The sequence below is a fragment of the Parasteatoda tepidariorum genome, chromosome 4 (genome assembly GCF_043381705.1).
Source record: "Parasteatoda tepidariorum isolate YZ-2023 chromosome 4, CAS_Ptep_4.0, whole genome shotgun sequence".
NCBI lineage: Eukaryota > Metazoa > Arthropoda > Arachnida > Araneae > Theridiidae > Parasteatoda > Parasteatoda tepidariorum.
Window position 1 is genome coordinate 3,293,746 of NC_092207.1, and position 22,649 is coordinate 3,316,394.

The following is a 22,649-nucleotide window of genomic DNA, read 5'->3' on the forward strand; positions in this document are numbered from 1 at the left end:
GTTTCCATCTTCATATTTAACTGAATGTGGATTTAGTGCTGTAAATGATTTACTGGTAAGAAAAAAAAGGAAATCGCCTGGATATAACACAGTGGGGAGACTTGAGGCTGAAGCTAACCAAATTGGAAACTAACATAAAATCTCTGTGCAGCAAGCGCAAGGATCTCTCTAAATTAAAATATTAAATTATTAATGAAAAATCTTTGTGAAAATTATTTGAATTTTAGTTTTTCATTATATGTCGAAATTTTACTTACTTTGTTTCGTCAACAATTTTCAAGAGATTTCTCACTGAAACCTATCATTTAAGTTTCTTATGTGAACAATTCAATTTTTTAATTATTAAAAATTATGTGTATGTCACATAGGGGGGCATAAGAATTTAAGAAAGGCTTGAGTGGGTCACGGCACAAAAAAAGTTGGAAAACACTGTGCTACACCGTTTAAAAAGTAAGCAAAATTAGTAAAGTATTTGAAAATTTAAGTTAGTAGTTGTTTACCGTTTTTTAAATTATCCGGAGCAGTTGGTATCTCTATATATTGGCGTGAACTGAAACTTAAAATTACCTTTTAAACTCTTAAAAGGTATCACGAAATCTTGTTTAAGCTGTACTGTATCAAAACTTAATGTAAAGCTAAATTTTGTGACTTTTCCAGTCAGAGTGAGAAGGAACTTTGAAATTTAATGGAGTCTCAAACTTTTATAGGTTAATCTATTATTCGTTTAACTGATCAAATTTTTATGTTTTGTTTTTTTAAGCAATGCAAAAAATACTGATTTGACTCATTATGTTCTTTTCGAATCGTTGTCCTTTTTGTTCTAAATGAAAGAAAAGTAAAATATAAAAAAAAAAATTTGTGATTGCTTTATTAAGATCACTGGTCACCCATGGGTCAAATGCTTTGACTCCGTTAAACATTTCAAATCATGGGTTGCTGTCTCAATGGATGTCTGATTGATCCTGCAAGACGTCCCAAAATACTTTTCCGTCTTTAAGCATTCGTATTAAAAAGAAATAAAAAATAATATTTTTAAAAACCACGTTTTTGCAGTGGAGAATAATAATTAAAATGTGAAAAACGTGGGGCGCATGAAATTCATAACAGTAATATGTGTATATATATCTGTAATTGTATCTGAGTGTGGATGTGGAATATGTTTGTATATATGCATGTGTATGAGTAAGAAAATATGTATATGTACTGTTATGTATTTCATGCGCCCCACTTTCTTTGTTTTTCACATTTTTGTTTTTTAATTATTATTCTCCACTGCAAAAACGTGGTTTTTAAAAATATTATTTTTTATTTCTTTTTTTTTTTGTACTCACTTCCAAAATCTCAATTTTTTCACTCACTGTAAAACTTTTCAACTGACATGCAACACTAATTTGAAATAATTGAATCGACAACAAAAGACAATCGCGAAAATATTAATTTTATTTTACTTTGTATGTCTTTTTTCGCTTCATTTTCATGCATTGTCCTCACATTCTGAACTATGTGCCAAATTTGAAGTCTGTAGCTAGTCGCGAAGTTAGTTTAAAATCGATTACAAAATTCCACCCGAACTGTTGCGAAGTCGAACTTTGAATTTTATACCAATATTGAACTACGACTCACAAGAAGAAGATACAGGTTCTTTTAGACAAGAGCACATTTATTTACATGACGAGGACATTTTACATAGGAAGAAACATAGAAAGAATAACTATTTTTAGACTTCGTTTTACTTTTTAACTTATCGATTGTTTGTTCTATAATATTTTTATATTATGTTGCCAATTTATTACAACTAAACCATTTCTTGCTTTCTTATGAAATATTACTTATGCGAACCCGCAACACGAACAGACATACACGAAGGCGAGTTAATATAAACGCGGTAAAATTACCGTCAGGCCAGTCATACGTTAATAATATAAAGAATATAAAAAGAAAAACAGCAGCTGTCGTCATAGCAACGCATGCAATAACGATGCATGCGCACTGTTTACTGTTACTCTTTGGCTACATTTCATTTCTACGTCAGGCATTTTCAGTATTTGTGGCTTAACTCTAGGTTTGTCTGAACTCACTTTTTCTGCATTTTAAATGAAGGAGTTTTCTTCCGGGGTATGGCGTCCTCTTAAGGTATTTAGTATGGCTTCTAATTAATGTTGACAGTATTTTAAATCAGTCACTGTATTTTTGATCCTCTATGTATATATTGTCGCTGAGATTTAGGAAATAAACTTTCCATTTACACAGCTGTGTGTATTTAACAAATATTTTTATTGTCATATTGAAATATACATTTCTCTGTAGGAACAATTCAAATGAGATATATTGTATTCTATAAACCATCCGTCTCATGTATTCACTTTATTGAAATAAATTATCTACTCTACTCAAACTTCCTGAGGGTATTTGTTGAAATGTGGATATTTTTTTCCCCTCATTAACTTGAAAAAAATTCTATTTAGAGTGTTTACGGGTGGGGGGGGGCGCAATTTTTTAAACAAAGTTGCGTTTTTTTTTAAGTTATACTTCTTATGCGACTTCCAACAAGGTTGCGTTAAACGTTTAACGCTACATTTTTATTGGCCGGGAAATCACGTGGTAGGATCCAGTTTTCCCTCATTCATTTCCATATTGTTTTGGTTCTCACTAGCATAAAAATAATAAAAGTCATAAAAGTATTGTTTTTCTATAAATATTTTTTTAGTTTGTTTTGATACACATATAATTTAATAGGGTAGTATTTTTTATTTTCAAATTTAGTGGATAACAATTGTAAAAAATGAGTGAAAACAATCCCACGGACAATGCGACGGATTTAAGGTTATGTCAAGGTACGTCTCTTGTGAATATCAATTGATTGTTAGGTTTTCTCTTTTGTAATTACATTATGACGCATTCACATACATTATTAAAACAAATACATTTTCCAGGGCGAGACGAACCACAAACACTGGTTCAAGAGGTCCAGGAGGGAAAAATGCACAATATTACCGTGATTACAGAGCACGGAAGCGAGCGGAGCATTAAAAAGAGTCGTTGAATAGAACTAGTGATCCTTCTACGACTGCTGATTCTTCTACAATTAACGTCGCAGGTTGCGAAGCTTAACTTCTTCCGCGCGGAGGGACTCCACGCACTATTTATTTTTTTCATATTGAGCGCTTCCAGAAGTCATAACTTAAAATCGAAATTCGCCTGTCTTGATTAAATCGTATGAATAATATTTAAATGTTAAATTTTTTTTTGAAAATGGCAACAAAAAATGACAATCACTAACTAAAAATGGAGCCCCTGAATTAAACTAGTATAGTAGCCTTACCTGAAAACGATGCGAATTTATGACAGAATTGTTATTCATCGAGAGGTTAAAAAAGTGATTCCTCGAATTCGCGTGTCAGCATTTGCGAAGAAATGGCTGACAGGAAAATGATCGAATAACGGTGAGGTGGTAACGCTGTAAAAAGCGAATCGTCAAATAACTCGAATTTTAAATCTGCGTATTATATAAAAATATAATTTCTTTTTGACGAAAGAAAAAAAAACTCGTAAAATGTTTTTAAAAAAAATTATACATGATCAACGTAAAAACGGTCGGCAGACGACTTATGGTAGAGTTGTCGCAAATCGAATTCATCCAAAAGAGAATAATCCAAATGCAAAATGTGCGTACTGTGATAGCGTTAAAGTTTAAAAAGAGCCGTGCTAGCTCATGGCGTTCGCCTTTCAATGAAGTGAGCCGGGTTCGAATTCCGCATCTGGCTTGCACCGATCACAGTGCTGACTTAAAATATCTTCAGTGATCGACAGATCTTGGGTTAGAGTCCCCTTGCCATCAGGCTAACCATAGGAGATCTTTGTAATAGTCTTCTCTGAGTAACGCAAGTGCGGGTGAGTTCCATTCGAAAAGTCCTCCACGAGGGCGATACTTGATTCAGGAGTTCCCTTGTCTTCTGGATTAGGTTCAAAATAACAAGGCTACGGAGTTGAACATACGTAGTGTAAACCCAAGATAAAATTGTGTCGGCTGTTCAACGACGTTTATAAAATGAAAGTTTATATAAAAATTTGTGGAAATGGTCGAAAAATGACAGGAATTTACGACGTGCGTCAAAAAGTATTAATATCAAATTCATGTGTATCGATATGTCACGGAATTTGTAAAATAGATATGACGTTTGGAAGTCGACGGGAATCACAAATCAAAAGCGTTAAAAATGGATTCCAATTCGCGTATTGTTTATTATAAATCAACTTCAGGTGTATTTTGTTCTACCTCAGGTATTATGCTTGTAGAGGTATATATTTTTCAACCTATGGTGTGTCATTTTACACTTCAACTTATTATAAATCTACCTCAGATGTAATTTTTTCTACCTCAGGTAACTATTTTTCTACCTCAGGTAACTATTTTTCAACCTCAGGTATCAAATTTTATGCTTGTAGAGGTATATATTTTCCTACCTATGGTGTGTCATTTTACACTTCAGGTTATTTTAAATCTACCTCAGGTGTAATTTTTGATAGTTGGAAAGGTGATTTTTAACTTACGTGAGGTGTATTATTTTCAACCTCAAGTATAGGTTTTTATGCTTGTAAAGGAAATGTTTTTAATCATACTAAAATATGCCATTTTTCACTTCAGGTTATATTTTTTTATGCTAATGCTGGTAATTAAATATAATTAAAATTTTTCACCTTAGACTGCTAATTTTAAACCTAAAATATATATCTTNTTTTTTACTAACGTGAGGTGTACTATTTTCAACCTCAAGTATAGGTTTTTATTCTTGTAAAGGAAATTTTTTCAATCAAACTAAAATATGCCATTTTTCACTTCAGGTTATATTTTTTTATGCTAATGCAGGTAATTAAATATAATTAAAATGTTTCACCTTAGACTGCTAATTTTAAACCTAAAATATATATCTTTTCACTTGTAGAAGTATTTATCATCCTGGAGTTTTTAATGTTACACATTAGGTGGTAATTATTTATTAACTTTCTACGGTCTGTCTTGATTTTCGCTGGTAATCCTAATGCTATTTTCTAAGCACATGGGCGGAATACAAAAGAGTCTTTCGAAAGAATTTCAGACTGATTTCCATGTATTGTGTGAAGAAAAGTAAAATGTAATGCAAAGAATCTATCTTCCTTCTTTAATTTTGAAATACAACCCATTAGAATTTATTCTTTTTCACACAATTCAGAATAGGAACTTTTACTGAAAGCCTTTAAGTTAGAATTAGTGCTAATTTGTAATTAAATAGTCCATAAAATTTATTAATCTTGAATTAACATGTAGAGTTGAATAATATTACGTATGCTGACTCGTAAACCTTAAAAGAACATTTCAAATATGTAGTATTTCTGTAATTTTAATAAGTTCAATTAAATTATCGTGAAAAGAGGATACATTTGTTACAAAAAAATGTGGGAACTCATTTATATAGGATAAATGTTAAAGGTGCTAATTTTTTTCAAAAGCGAAATAACAGCAAATTTAAATAATTTAGCCAGCTTACATATAAAAATTTTATTAACAAAAAAAAATTAATTTTTCTTTCAAGAAATCAAAATTTTAGACAATTACTCTGCTTTTTCTGGAAGTTGAAATTCTGTGGCCATGTTATTTGGTGCACTGGAACCTATAAATAAAAAATTTGAATTAGCGACAGTCATATTTACATTGATAATGACAAATTTTAAAGGATTAGAATAATATTTTAGAGCTTATTTCGTTGAATAAATCACATTTTATTATTATTTCTATTCAATTTTAATTAAATAAATGGTTTCTTTCGTAACAGTAGATGAATAAAAATAATAATAATGACCTGCAAAACTCGCCTGCCAGTATATTTCAATTTCTTATTTTGACTGTTTAAGCATGTCACTTAAAAAAGATAGTTTTTCTATTAGATGCATATAAAAACCGCTGTAGAAATAACACGCTTATTGAAATTTTTAATTTTCTAATAATTCAACCGACCATTTTTCATTATGGATTGTTATATTGGTACTTAAATTTTTTCTCAACAAATTTCGAATAAATACAATTACACTGGTCTGCTTGTTTAAACTTTTAGTCCAATTTCACAAAAGAAATTGTACTAAAACCAATTTTCAATGCTGATTCCGAAAATAATTGTCTATCACGTAAGGTTTTTAAAAACAAAAAGTCCTTTTCAACCTTTTATTTCATGTTCACATTGAAAATTATCGTCCTAAACTATTTTACAGTGTATTAGGGTTTTTAACTAAACAAATTTTTTTTTTCTTTGTGTGCCGTCAAATTTCGAAATAGTTAAAAGTATGCCACGACAAAAAAAAAAGATTGAGAATTTTACTGCTCTAAATGTTGTCGAAGATAAATCGGATGCGTGATTGTTACTATCCCTCTCGATTATGACTAGTTTATTTTGATTTTCACATAGCCCAGATTTTTGAGCCACAGGGTCTAATGTTTGTTTAATATAACACGATTTCTGTTTTTCTTTCAATCATTACATTGTGAAAAAGTTCCATTAAGAAAGAGCCGTGGTGGTTCAGGGGACGCAGCGCTCGTCTTCCAATGAGGTGGTCCTGGTTCGAATCACAGCAATGGCTGGTCGACACGAATTCCGACATGCACCAACCACTGTGCTGACGTTAAATATTTTCAGTGGTAGACGAATCGTGGTTTAGAGCACCCTTGCCATCAAGCTAACCATGGGCGGTTTTCCTCTCCATGTAACGCAAATGCGGGTTAGTTCCATTCAAAAAGTCCTCCACGTAGGCATATTTCAACCAATGATTCATCCATGAGTTCCCTTGTCTTCTGGTTTGGGTTCAAAATTTCAAGGCTACCACTCCCAAAATTGGGTCTACTATTCAACGACGCTTATTAAACATAAAAAATAATGAAATCCATTTAGAGAACGATTAGCAGCAACAATGCACATTCTTATCTCAGTATTTTACTCTTACAATTTTTGATTTGTCATTAAATAGTCAAAGTCTCATATCATGATGATAACTATCTGAGCACCAAGTGCACAAGTTAGTTTTTAAGCATTACGGATTTTTGACACTATAAACGTTCGCAATTGAAGCTTTTGGTTCTTTCACGTCTGACAAATTCCTGACTTTTTGGTAAATACGTGGCGGCGATGTCGTTGTAAAACACAGATGAAGCGGAAAAATTTCAGTGGGCTGGACTGAACAAGTATGAAGTCCGAATTGGGACGGCCTCTTCACACTTGCTCATCAGTTTCGGAACTTTTCCGTTCTTTCAACTACGATGTAGTAAGAACGAGAGTGTCAAAAGAACTGGGTGGTCCTGGACTGTGATGCTAGGTCACATGTCCGTGACCCTAAGTCTCTGGAGCTAACAGCTCTTTTAGATCATCAAAATTATGTTTTCCCACTCTAGTGAAAATTTAAAGGGCTGAGGTGGGTTAGAGTAAGGTCCTGGATTGTAACTAGTGGTTGCCAATCCGTGCCCTGAAAAACCACCCGGCGCTCTACCAACGTTTAATATTAGAAAAAGAACGCTTATAGGTGCTTGGAATTCATTAAATGAAATGATTAATGCTTATGAAATAATATATGCTTATAGGGAACAAATGTAATTTCTCAATAACGAGTCTTCGATAAATGGAAAATTATTTTTGTTTTAAAAAAAGCTTTTGGTTGTTTTGGGTCTCTTATCACTATGCTATTGCTTTGACTAACTAACTAAAAAATTGCAATTATATATTTTTAAATCCAAATGCTGCGAATGAATACAAGAAATGTATCGTTGTTTATCAGAAACTTTCATTGTAATTTTACGTTGTAGTCGTTATGCCCTGGAGAAGCCCTTCCAAAATTAGCCCACTGTTTCGGTGATCGAAACAAAGAGAAAAATCGATCGCAAAAAAATTGATGAAACGTGGAAACCTCTTCACAATTATCGCCTCTTTTTATGTTTGTTTCGTTGTTCATGGGTTAAAAATATTTTTTTTAGTACCGTGTTCAATTTCGCAACGTAAAATCATGAGAATTTGGTGCAGTGTGACCAAATCTGGCTATTATGCCACGAAACTCAGTAGCACACAAAAGGGCCTAGAAATGTTAAAAACAAGTATTCTTGATAATTTCTTTCTAGAAGAAATTAATTTGGGTCTTCACCTAACATTTCCTCAAAAAGAAGGCGAATCTAATATCAACTTCACCATCTGATTTATTTCATTCCATAACAGCTTTTACAATGCCAGTTTTCCACACAAAAATGTTAAATCTCGTCGTTTTCGTCATCTTGTTGGGTGGCGTGTTAGAATTAGAAAGAGACTTGATTAAAATTTCTTATCTTCCTTAGATATCGGATCCCGCGGAATTTTCCGGAAGCAAAGCCTGCGCCGGATCCGGAAGCTATTTCACTTTTCCTTTATCTGTTGCCAACCTTTTGCAGAATACCAAACCGCCAGGCGACGAACAGCTTTATTGGAAAACCTCAACAATAGCAAACATTTGGCAGAATGAACGAGATTTCTGTGTGAATTATCGTTTTCTGACTAAACTTCAACACTTTTATTTGCTTTGGAAGGAAAAAAAAAACTCTTTTTAATCGTATGAGTTTTTATAATCTTGTCACCAGTTTGATTTATGGCAATTTTCTGCGTTTTAAACCGATAGTGAAACTTTATTAGTGGTTTTAAACAATTAAACGAGTTCTTTCTTTTGATTTCATTCTACGTTAACTAAAAACAAATAGTTGTATTTTGCGAATTTTGTAGGAAACTTGGTTAAACTTTAAATCCACATGAAAATTATATACGTTATGAGTAAAAAAAAGTTATTTTTAAAAATGTATTTAATTAAAAAATAATTTAAAAATGTCTCATTAATAACTTTTAATTGTTTTTTTATAAAAATTGTTTTTTATAAATATAAATTAACTCCAGCGGCTAGTGTTAAATTGAGGAAAGTTTTACTTGCTAAAGGTTAAAGGTGGTGCTATATGGAGAGGTAAAACCACGAAAACATCTCACGGTTAGTCCGACGGCTAGGGGATTCTAATGTTTTCTTGTTTAATGTTTATTTTTAATTCTTGGATCAGCTGTGGGGATTGGAGGATGTGTCTCTGCAGATTTCAATAGTCTCTTCCATGCATAAGTTTGATACTGGAACTTCTCTATAAGCAAATAATGTGTGTGGATTTGCATTCTTTAGTACTTGAGTGTTCTAACGAGGCCCCGGACAATTTTAGTGGTGATCTAAAGTACAAAGTTGATTTGGAGTATTCTCATTAAAATCTCCAAAAGAGGCGGCAGGTGGTGGATCAATAACAGTGTCCGCATTAACTATTGTAACACAACAGAAATTATCAGAATTTTGTCCTGGACTCCTTAATTGACATTCGTTGCAAGTTTTACAATATTCTTCAACATCTTTAGCGAGCAAAAAAAAAAAAAACGTATAACGTGTTCTTTCTTTTCACTCCCAGGTGGCCATGCGGCGATAGAACCATCTAGGACTTTTTTTCGTTTTGATTTTGGAAGTACTACGAACTGAGTAAGTAGGCCTTATATATATTTTTATAGTGAAGTATTCTGTTCATAAATAAATAACCATTTATTTTCCCAGACATCTTAGAGGGGCTTACATTTTTGTTGTTCTTCCTTAAATGTTATTTCTTCACTCTCGCTATTCGATAGGACCCCGTAAGTTTCGCCTTAAATTCTTCACTGATTTGATCACACAATATGTCTTCGAATTCTGGGAACTCTTTTTTGACTTCTCTGTATCTTTTTGTTCCGTAATGAGGGTTGCGACTTCACTGCTTTTATTTAATTTCAGAATGTTCGGGGGGAAAAAACAATTTTTGTGAATTCTATCTACGACTGGTTCTGAAAACACTGAATTTTCTTTTCGTAAGGTTACTTGGAAACTTTCACCAAATGCGCTGTTGAAAATAATTTTACCCTTTTCTGTTTTTTATTCTGAGACACATGCGTTACCGGAATTCGACCGTAGATGATAGATTTTGATGATTTGTTGTCAACTAGAACATCAAATAATTATAGAGGATTCATTTCGAAGATAGAATTTCCGTCTAATAATTCAGAACGATCTTGGCTGTTGAAACTTCGTTTCTCTTCAGATTATCCGCTCTTCGTTTTGAACATTTTCTTGCGACAAATATAACAATCTTTAGGAATTCTTGTTGGATTTTCTTATTTTTTAAAGATTCTATAAAGTTTTGTTGTCTAGCATATAGGGGAACATATTTCGATTGTTTGAATTTTCTGTTCTCTTTTTGAATTTTTTATTCCGTTTTTCTCTTCGCTCGAAATTTGGCTGTTTACAATTTTCTTTATGGAAATCTTTCAGTATTGTTTTCATATTCGTTCTAACGTTTCGTGGTCATCTAATTTATTGGATAAATCATTCGAAATTTTAAAATTGCACATAAATTACATTACACATAAATGAAATGTTCTTTTAATCCAAAGGTAAAGGTTTCTCTTAATTTGATCGGTAATTATGAAGTCACAAAGCTGTTCGAATGTTGCTAATCAAGCAATGTCGCAAAATGTCTTCGGATTTTTCTCATGTTCAGTGAAAAAGTCTAAATTCCACGAGTGTCATTTTAAACCTATTTAACAAAAAATCCTTTTACTTTACTATTATCATCTGTGATTACTTCTTTTTCTCATGCCATAATTTGGACGACATCATCCTATTAATTGTGTTACCCACAGTTCGTTTTTATTTCTTTCGCTTGTCTCTCGAACAATACCAGATATATAAGCTGATGTCGTTCACTTTCGGATCGAACTTATGTAGAATATTATGAAGTTCCGATTTCGGTTTAATTAAAAGATCATTTTTACTTCTTCGTTTTCATTGCTATTAGTTTCATTTTGTACTACTTCATTTCACTACTTTTTGCGATTTTTCTAATTCAAAATTTATTTCTTGTATACGTTTTCTTTTTTTGGTCTCTAGAGTTCGTTTGATTATTTCAACTTCTTCTTTCCTGCTATTTTCTATCCTAATTCAATTTTACGTTTTTGTTCTTGAATTTCTAACTTACGTTTTTGTTCTTGAATGATTTAACTTATGATTTGTTTCTTCTATGAATGAACCCAAGAATTCTTTCACGAAATCTTCTCCGTAATTTTCATTTTCTACTATGCATTTTTTAAGATCAAATAATTTCAAACTTTCGCAACGCCCTATTCGACAGCAATAGTCAGCTAATCTTCTTTCTTGCCTCTAGCAAAGAATGTTATCTTTTAATTATTTAGTTAGAACAATTCAAAATCAAATGTAATTATTATTCAAATAAATCCTGTACGACTGCGACAGCGTAGTAACTGTTAATATGGACTTTTTGTAATACTCCAAAATGAAACTCAACAACTTTGATTACAAAAATACGAAAAGCCGTGGTGGCTCAGGGGATAGAGCGTTCGTTTTCCAATGAAGTGAACCGGGTTCGAATTTCAGTGATGGCTAGTCTATACGAATTCCGCATCCGGCTTGCTCAGATCACAGTGCAGACGTAAAATATCTTCAATAGTAGACGGATCATGGGTTGGAATTCCCTTGCCGCCAGTCTAACCGTTGGAGGTTTTCGTGGCTTTACTCTTCAAGTAACACAATAACGGATTAGTTCCATCAAAAAGTAATTCTCAAAAAATAGCTGATTTTCAAAATAGCTAAAAATTTCCGTTAAAAAGTAATCTCAAAAATTAGACTCACCAAATGTGAAACAAAATATATATTTGAAACAGAAACCGTAAATTTGCCAACGAGAAATGGAAACTTAAGACAAAACTGGATTAATCTCTGTAGCTGACTGGGAAATGAAAGGGAATACATAACTGGAAAAGCCACAGTTGCCGAGAGATCAGGGCATTTCTTCGTGCTACGGAGGAACTCATGCCGCTTACAATGGAATCGGGAGAATGAAACAAGATTCTTGGACATCCAGATGAGCAGATGAAAGTAAAATAATAATATTTTTTTTTTTTTTAACTTTTATTCATTTTTCTTTTCAGTGTCGGCTAGCAAGGTTTTTCTAGTTTTGTTTTTCACCTTCATTTTTCTGTTTCGAATCACTTTTGGTCTATTCCATGAAAACAAACTTGACAACTTTCTTTTTGCCCTACATAATATTAAGTTATCTTCACACATTTTTCTGTTCAGCAACTTTTGCACCTTTCAATTAAAAAATACTCTCCGCCTTTATTAAACATTTTAATAAAATAAAAAATATGCCTTGATAGATATGAGAAAAATGGTAATTAGCTTAGGCTCAGAATGTTTAAAAAACAAGATTTATTTGAAAAATAATAACATTTAAAGGAAGTATGTTTTTTTAGAAGCGTTAAAAAAAATTTCGACAGATTAAGAAAGTTATGTTGTTCTTATTTTTTTTTTAATAAAAATCTAATTTTTCTAAGAAATGTAAAACTTCAGTTTTAGTTCAAAAAAATTTATTTTGGTAAAATTTTAAGAGACGTGACGCGTGTCTCATGGTATTAAACTTTTGTTTCCTCATTCTCTTTAGGCAAGTCTTGAGGTGCTTATTTTTGATCACATATTTTACATACAAGTTGACGGCCATCTTCATATTATTCTGAATAAAGTTTTTAAATCATCAAATATTTTCACAAAAAGTTAGATTCTTATTACTTTTTGTTTTATTGAACACTTAATACTAATAGCGAAAGGAAAGTCTTAAAGAGATTAAAAGAATTTACGATTCGACTTCAGAGAAACATTTAGGAGTCGGTGTAAAGGAAAAAGCAATCAAAAGAGTCCGGCCAAAACTTTCAATGAGAATTTAGTACCTTATTTTGATCTTTTTCTAAACAATGTTTTCTTTCTTTTTTTACATAGATAAAGGTTTCTTAAAAAATCCCTCTTTAAAGGTTAGAATTGTAAGGTTCGCATAAGTTTAATTTTATTACAGCAGAGAAAAGTTTAAATTTTATATAAAAAAGGTGGCAACATTCAGATACGTAAATAGAACGCTTCGCTAAAACATATATGTCAAATACAGAGCTATAAGCGAGAGCAGAGAGCTCGTAGCACTTTAGAATACTCAATACTCATATATGTCGCTGTTTATTATTTTTTATTAAATACTTTTATAAAATATCTTTTCGCTTCTTTATTATATTTTTTATTAAACAAATTCTTTGTCTTTCAACTTTATCTTATATGGCGTAGTCGGCTTTTTAAAAAAAGAACCTTTTAACAACTTCTTCTTTGAACATCGTCTACTTCGACATCGAACTTCTTCTATCGCTACATTTTAAATTCTTTTCCTGAAATTTTGATTGCCAATGAAGCAAAAAAGTATTCATCATTGGCTAAATCTCGCCCAGGTAAACCTATTTTGACAAAAAATAACATTTAACTGAAGAAAATTTGAAAATTGGATCCCATTACATACTGATTTCTTATCGCTAAATAGACGTCGCCAAAACAGATTCGCTGCACTTTTCTCGCCAAGATGTCAAACGACGTGAATTCTGTTTTGAATGCCTTGAATGTGAAACGACTGACTCAATTAACTGTCGCCCAGTTAAAATCAGACTTGCGTTTAAGAAATCTTTCGCCCAATGGAGATAAAAATGACTTAATATCGCGTATAGTGAATGATAATATAAAAAGAACAGATGATGGAACTTTAGATGAACTATTAACTATTCGCATGCAATCGCCAAATGATGACAACAATGCACAATATTCCGAAGAAAATTGCTTCGATAACTCAGAATTATTGACTAAAACTGAATTACTTCAGAAGCAAGTGGAATTTTTAAGCAGTCAACATATTCGTCAACTCTCCCCTTCACCTCCTCTCTCGCAAACTGATTCTAATATTGCAGCAATTCTCGCTACATTTATGGAGACTCAAAAACAATTACTGGACAGACAAGTAAGTCAATAAAATATCATTCAAATTACATTTACTAATGATACCGCAAATTCTATTTCAATATTTAAAGGAAATGCTATTGACAATGCTTCTGAATGGATAAAAGAAGTAGATAGAATTGCAACACTAGCTAATTGGTCAGATGATCTTAAGCTAACTAATGCTATTTCTCGTCTCGCTGGATCTGCAAAAAATTGGCAAATGACACGAGGTAAAATTTATAATGACTGGACAGAATGAAAAACTGCCCTCACTGCCAGATTTAAAAAGCGTATTACAATGCAAGAATTTTTAGCTCATCAGAGCGCTCGAAAATTAAAAATTAATGAAAGTTTAGTTGATTATATTTATGCTAAGGATGCTCTTCTTGAAAAAGCTCCATTTACTATACCACAAGCTGATCGCATTTCTAGGATAATTGGTGATATTACAGAAGAAAAATGGTAGATTGCCTTAGCTACTCAGAATTCGATTACTGTCGAAGAATTAATTGACAGAGCTGCCGCACTTGATGCAATTCGAAGTTTCAAACAAGAAAATATGTCACGCCTATCAGCTAACAATTTATATTCGGCACCGAAAAATCAGTCAAAAAATATCATTTCACACGTTGAACAAAGACGCAAATATAACCCTGCTACTGACGATGTTCAAGATATTACTTGCTGGCGATGAGGAGAAAAAGGTCATGCTTCTTTTATGTGCAGTTTACCTCCTCCTCAACGAAGTTTGCCTACAACTAAATCACGAAATTCTTCACGATCCGTTCAAGAATCCAACAACAAACCGAGAACTCAGCTCCCGTCGACTAGACACTCACTTAGTTCCAGTAATAATGAACCACGCATCTCCACCAGTTCAAATTATCCAAATTTGAGTCACAACATCCCACCCACAAGACCTGAGCCTGCAAATGAAAATAATCATTCTATAAACTGTATTAAAACTCAAACATAAGCGTGCCTTAATACCTGTTACTATTGACAATAATACAGAAATTCAAGCCCCCTGTGATCCGCGTGCAGACGTTACCGTCATTCAATATTTCCTATTAATGCTGTTATTCATCCATGGACTGATGGACATTTTTAAGTCGTCGACCATTTAATAAACCCCTATTGGATGGATTTCTTTAAGCATCAAGGTTGGAAACATTGATTATCTAATGACCAAGGTTGGAATTTGCTCCCAACTTCCATTTTCGCTCATTTTGAGATTTGATTGGCTGCACCAAGTGCAAGCTAGATGCTCTGAAGATTCTAACGGTTCACTATGTATTTCTACGTCGTCTGCAATCCATCTATACGAATGTGTTCCTTCATCGAAACCTAGCATTAACTGCATTGCTTCCTGTGAACTCTCAGTACCATCATTAGACAACGTTGTTAAGCCAAGTAAACATCCTCATCAAATCGAACTTATTCCAAAATCTGCAGGATTATCTGAGCTTCAGAAAACTCAACTTTATGCTACAATTGGACAGTTTTCAGACATATTTTATTCTGACGATTAAAATATTGGACTATGTCCGTAAGTGGAATTCAAAATAGAATTGCAACATGACAAGCCTATCCGTTGTCGACCATATCGCCTAACAAAACCAGATCACCAGTTTTTGAACACTCAAATTCAAAAATGGTTGAAACAAGGAATTTTTCGTCTTTCTAACTCATCTTACGCCGCCCCTGCTTTCATCGTTGAGCAGCCCTTCCATGAAAACACTCCAAGACGAGTTGTTGTAGAATTCTCACGCACTATCAACTCCATCACCAAGATTGATCCGCACCCAATCGACCAGATGGAAGATGTGATTAAACGAACAGTAGGAAAACGCTTTAATTTTAAAATGGATGTAAAATCCGCGTTCAACACCATTCGCATCAAAGAATCTGATATCTACAAAACTGGTTTTGTGACAGCTGATGGACATTATGAATTTCTTCGAATACCATTTGGTGTCACTAACGGCCCATGTACGATGACAAGAGAAATAAAATGTGCTTACGACCACCTTGCTGAACATAATACGACATTGACGACACATGATAACATTCACGTGATAATTTTGATTACCGCCTTAAAGTTATTTACAATATTTTTCAAGCTACTCGTAAAGCTGGATTCGAGATAAACCCAGGAAAGTCGCAATTTACTGTATCAGAAATTTCTCTTTTTGGTCGAATTCTTTCCCAAGATGGCGAACGCCCTGATCCAGAACGCACAGCAGCAGTTGAACGTTACTCTGTACTAAAAACAGTTCATGAAGTATGAAGTCCGCAGTTTCCTAGGATTTGCCAATCAGTTATAAAGCACATTCGAAATTATGCTGTTGTTGCAAAACCGCTCACAAATATTCTTAAAGGATTAGAAAAGAAGACAAGTAATGCCACAATCACTTCAACTGATGACCAACATCGAACATTCGAGACTTTGAAAACCAAGATCACTACCGCTCCTATTCTTGCTTCTTGCGTACTTCAAACAAGGACTACCAACCTTTGTAGAAACTGGTGCATCTTATTCAGGACTAGGTGCATGTTTATCTCAAGAGCAAAATGGAAAACGATGTATCATTGAATATGCATCACGGACTTTAAAAGATGCTGAAACACGCTACCACAGCAATGAGCTGGAGTGTGCTGCTGTACACTGGGCACTTACTGAAAAATTTCGTCTATATCTTATTGGTCACAAATTTCAGCTGATAACAGACAACTATACGACAGCATATGTTGTTACGAAATCATCTCTCAATCGGAAATTCGCTCGATATTTGGTGGATTTTGCACAATTTGACTTTACAACTATTCATCGACCTGGAAAAGAAAATGTTATTGCCGATCATCTCTCACGTTATCCGAAACCAGCTATTTGTGTAACTGTTACTGCAAGCCGTGAATCTCAGATTTGTGAAAAACAGAACAGAGATGACTTTTGTCAGTACATTTTTCGCCTACTCAAAGAAGATAACCCTAATAAAAAGACTTTGTCAATTATATCCAATTACAAGATTGAGAACAATACGCTTTTTTAAGACTTAAAGACAATGGATTGAAATCTGTTGTTGTAATACCGAAATCCATGAAAGACAGAACATTGATTGCTTGCCATGATGATATCGTACATATGGATGTCAAGAAAACCCTTCACAACTTGCAGCAGCGCTATTGGTGGCCACAAATGCGAAAGGATACCAAATTATATGTTCGAAGTTGTCATAAATGTCAAATTGTTAATCGTCGAACTGCCAACGCTTATGGCTTATTACAGCAATTGCCGATTCCTACAACGCCATGGGAAATTGTATCTGCTGATCACATAATTTGCTGACCGCAATCCAAATCTGGTAACACCAACATGCTCGTTCAGATTGACCATGCCACACGCTATGTTATTGCGACACCCTCTGCTTCTCTCGCAGCACATACAGTGACTGACGCACTGTATCACAACATCATACTTCGATATGGGCCGCCCAGCATGTATTTATCAGACAGAGGAACTGCGTTTACAGCTCGCCACAAGCAGCGCTTTTTACAAAAGTATGGAATACAGTCCATAACACCACCATATTCACCACAAGCTAATAGCATTGTTGAACGCACCAATGGTGTCATTGCATCAATTTTGAGGAAAATAATTGATGGACATCCAGAAAAATGGGATGGCAGACGACAAAATTCAACTAAAAGATCCCCATTTTATTTGCTTCATGGATATGAACCACGCCTTCCACGTGAATTGCACATTGCAAGTTTCATCGATGACACACCACGAAGATCAACTTGACCTTCTTACTTTAGCCAGGGCCGAAGCCGTAAATAATGTGTACATCTAGATAATAAGCGCAGATTCGATCTTCACCGTCGATCACATTCATTTAAGACAGGAGATCTCGTCTTGTACGACTGGCCTAAACAAGGAGATCATAAACTTTCTCCCATTTATAGAGGACCGTTTCTGATTGTTCGTCCATTCGGGGCAGTAGGCTACGAGATCAAGTCTATGGATGAACGAAATAATCTTTTGAAAGTTGTTCATGAGCAACATCTTCGTCCATATTACATGTATACGCCAGTCACCCAGGAAGAATCAGTTTCCGAATTGCAAGATCCAGTAGAAAACATCCAGGATCCTGAAAATTACCCGAACATCATATCGAACCGCTACGATCTGTGACGCAATCGACGCCCCCCGCCTGAAAGACTTTAACAAAATCTGTCCTAGAACCTTAATGTTTACGCTTCAATGTAAATATCTACATTTAGCATTGAGCGGGGCCGAATGTAAGGTTCGCATAAGTTTAATTTTATTACAGCAGAGAAAAGTTCAAATTTTATATAACAAAGGTGGCAACATTCAGATACGTAAATGGAACGCTTCGCTAAAACATATATGTCGCTGTTTATTATTTTTTACTCAACAAATTCCTTGTCTTTCTACTTTATCGTATAGAATTTAAAGTAGAGAAAACTTCCTTCGAATCAGTAATATGTGTTAAACTATTCTGAAAAGAAAATTTTACATTTTCAGAACACGTCTTTATAATTGGGTATTTGCACTTCAGGAAGAAGATCTCTCATACCTACACATGTGACGTCAGCGCTATTCATCACGGCATTAAAGTTCTCTCTATAAGTTATAATGTTAAAGAAAGCCGCATCGAATGAGTTTGAAATATAATTCTTTCTCGTCTACTTAACTTAGATTTTGTTATTTGTTTATGAATTTTATTGTAACCCAGATATATTTCTTGCAACTTGGATGCATCATTAATCAGCTTTGTGACTGTAAGAAATATAGAGAGTGGAAGAATCGAAATCTTTGTGTCGCTTAAGAGAACTGGTATTTGACGAGGCTTACTCGAAATAGAACAATTGCTAACGTGATTTAACAACCCACACTGCTGTGTCTCACTTGCAGGTATCCCACTGAGCAATTCAAATCATTATTATCGGAAAACTTGACAATGTTTGAGCATGCTCTGTGACTGTTTATTTATTTGTGAAAACTAAAATAATCACTTTAACGAAACAGGACATTTTCCACAGTTCTATAAAATAGATAACTTTATTTGAACAATTAATATAAAGAAGAACAGTCAACAAAGAAAAATTTTATTTTACTTACTTTTTATTAAAGCATTAAAAAAAATTTCATCACATATAAAACTAAACTTTATTGAATGAGTTGAAAAAACTGTTTTAATATTAAGTGTCAAAAAAATATGTATTGGAAGCGTCATCAGACAACTATAAAAGTATCCATTTTGTGACCACACATGTTCTTTATTCAATTTATATGGCACAGCGAATATAAAATAATTAAATTTCCCCAATAAACTATTTTTTTTTTGTTCAAACAGATCTTTAATTTAGAAATTATCACTTTATGTGAAAAACTGAATAGTAAAACAATGACTAACCCATTCAATTTCGCTCATCCCTATTTAATATTTGAAATAAAACTGTATTAAGATCAAGTGTCATCCCCTACAAGTTGTTCAGAAAAATGTACTTGAGTAAGAAAGTATTTATGAATGTATTGTGATTGAACAAGAAGATATATTAGGGAGAGTGTGTGAATTGAAAGTGACTGACATTCGAGAAAGGTGATTCGTTATAATAGTTCAAAAATTTTACTTTCATATTTTTCTGGAAAACAATAATTTTGTATTTAAATAATTTATTTTATCTAAATAAGCAGTTTTTGATATTAAAAACTCTTTTAATATAATATACTTTTTGTTACATTGAAAAATACAACTTCAGTACTTTCGTGTTAAATTTCTGTATTCAACAAAATGTAAAAACACAACCACAAATATTGAAATAACAATTCGAAACAAATGTTTGTATTCTAAAGGTGACCTGGTTGTTCAAATTTAGAAACTGCTGATAAAGTAACCTCAAACATATTCTAAATATTTGTTTTTTAATTCAAAAATCATATTATAAAAAGTTAGAAAAGGTCATTTTTAATCATTTTAACATTCTGCTATATTTTTTTATGGTTTTATTTTTAACCTATAAGAAATTACTTTTGTTTTCAGAAAAATTAATAACACCGTGAAACAATTACGTAGAATTGAAATAAAAACTACTAGCGAAAATTTCTGAGCATTTCCCACTAGGTATCAGGCACGACGAATATTTAACGTTTTTTTATCGCGAGAAAGAAGGCGTTTATACGTCAGCGCTCCATTAGACGTTGTGGATCATATATCGACGTTTTCCTACAGCTTCTTTATGGATAATCCACAATGGCTTAAGTATATAGAGAACTACAGTAGACGTAATGTGAATAAAACATTCGGTGGACCTTTAGGAGACGTTAACGAAACAACTATCAAAAAACGTCTCTTACAATGTTTCCCGTAATCGAAAATTAGACGTAGGATTGAAGTGAAATGAATAGCTTGTTGAATAAATACTATTTACAATTTATGCATAATGCGTTTTAGTTAAATTTGGCATCAAACATTTATGATGCTTATGACACTAAAAGAATTAAAATGAACAACAAGGGAAGCATTTTCAAAATTAAGAATACAAATTGATGTTAGAAACTGTGATCTTTTTTTCTAGGTTCGAATAGAAAATATTTATTCTTCATGTAAGTGCAGGCGACTTGCTTCAGTTTATTTTTTTCCCCACGGCAACGATTGTTTTTGGTGTTGTAAAAGTTTCAATGACTAGGTTAGTATAGTGTTGTGTTTAAGTATTTTCTAAGTTTAATGAGATAATTGAGTCATTTACTAATATAATTTATTTTTGAAAAGCATAATTTGAGCTATTGTACTATTTCACTGATTTATTTTCATGAAATTATAATTATTAAGCGTCTATCGTCTGCTCGACATGGTTCGTCTATATTCTGTATTTGTCGTCAAATAAAGTGTCATGTGATTACCTCTTGAATTCTGATTCGATGTCTACCTTATTTAAGAACATCTGACGTCCGCGGCAGGACTGTTAAATCTGCGATCGATAAAGTCGACATTTTTTTAAACGATTTATCAGAGTTAAAATTTGTTCTTTATTCCGAAACTATTGACGAGTTAAAGAAAGCTCGAAGATTATTCTTTAGAGCTTGCAATGATTTTGACGAAGAAGAGTTAAACACTGATGAGAAGTTAATTAAACTCAATGGGCAAAAAGCGATTTTGAAATGAAAATCAGAGACAATCTTAATGATAAGTGGATGAAACAATTTGCGAGGGTGAACCATATATTGATCTTCTAAACAGAAACTTTTGCAAGTTTCGATGATTCTGTATGAATGCTTTGTCAAGAAATGCGTTGTCTAAAATTCAACTTGCAGTTTTTAATGGAGATATCAGAAATTGTTTAAAGGGATTGATAAAACTGCCAATTTGGATGATAATCACGACGCATCTATCTATGGTGAAAGGAGTACCCTACTGCAGGTGGAGAAGCCATAACTTAAAAAGTTTATCTTGTTCCAGTCAAAGAAAATAACTGAGAGACACATGCGTGGGTGTAACAACTCCTTTTGAATATAAAGGATGTCAAAAGGTTTGGACAGTGTTTTCCTATAAAGGTTCAGCGAGCTTTTGTCTCTCTCCAGATATATATCAAGAAATGTTCATAAAATATTTTGTCTTACAGTCAGAAATTCATTTAATATTTTTTTTCTCTCCAGGGGCTGAATAAATTTTTAACAGCAGTTTATTGAATTTTATCTGCTATAAAATGCAAATTAGAGTTTTTTCCAAACTTTATTTTTTCTCTGAAAGATAGGCAAGTAAGTTATTTCTAAGCCGATGTCATATCTTGAAGCAATCTGGATGGAAACAATTAACAACGATGTGGTGGGCAGCAGGAGGTCCATCCTAAAAAAAACTTAGTGAGGCTCTTATAAAAGAAGCAATGGAGAAGAACAACCAAATCTGTACGATCATTTTGTCCGTCTAGGTAAATCAGCATTTTATGCGCTCATTATATATTCTAACAAAATTTTGTTAATATTTTTGAAGATTTCAAAAAGTTAGGAAAAGTCATAAAGACTCTTAAAGTTGATTTGCGGTCACCCTCCTCTGTCGTTAAAAGAAGGAATTGAGATGGAATATTTTAGACTATAATAATTTACTTCACTAAGCAATTATACTTAAAAGTAAACTATTAAACCAGTCCATAAAGCGAAGGGGAAAAAAATTCTCTACCTTTTCATGAATGTGTTTTACAAATAGCCTGCAGTAACTATCTTCTCAATTTCCTGCCCCACCATTTCTCCTTTTTGTACTTGGGCGATAAACTATCCTCCTATCATATATGCCCCCTCGTGAAAAGACTTTTTTCTTCTTTTCTATTGGTGGTTTTTTCCCTCCTATCAACTATTATGAGTTAGGAAATGATCTATCTGGCATGTCCTATCACCACACCATGATTTATCGTTTGTGAGGTGATTCATTCTTTTGGCTGTCGCTCCAGTCCGAAAAGGATTGTTGTTGAATGTAGCCAAAATGCGATTAACATTTATCTCGCGAATTAGTTCTGATTTATCAATCAATTTTATTTAACAACTTTGCTTACTCCGCAAACAAGTCAAGCAAATGATTTCTCTCAAAGAAATATGTCATAAATAGAATGAATGCATGCACCTTAAGTGAACATCGAGTAAAACAAATAAGACGGTTCTGGAATTTTTCATTCAGGAATATATATATATATATATATATATATATATGTGTGTGTGTGTGTGT

General features: G+C 33.1%; 1 long non-coding RNA gene across 1 annotated transcript in view; it reads left to right on the plus strand.

The window, feature by feature from the left end:
- The first annotated feature begins 6 nt into the window (after positions 1 to 6).
- The window catches only part of LOC139425331 (uncharacterized), a 24,614-nt gene continuing 1,971 nt past the window's right edge, over positions 7 to 22,649 (plus strand). The window contains exons 1-3 of the long non-coding RNA XR_011636526.1: positions 7 to 2,133; positions 9,470 to 9,537; positions 20,512 to 20,622. This is a non-coding gene — a long non-coding RNA (uncharacterized lncRNA). The remainder of the gene's footprint in view (positions 2,134 to 9,469; positions 9,538 to 20,511; positions 20,623 to 22,649) is intronic.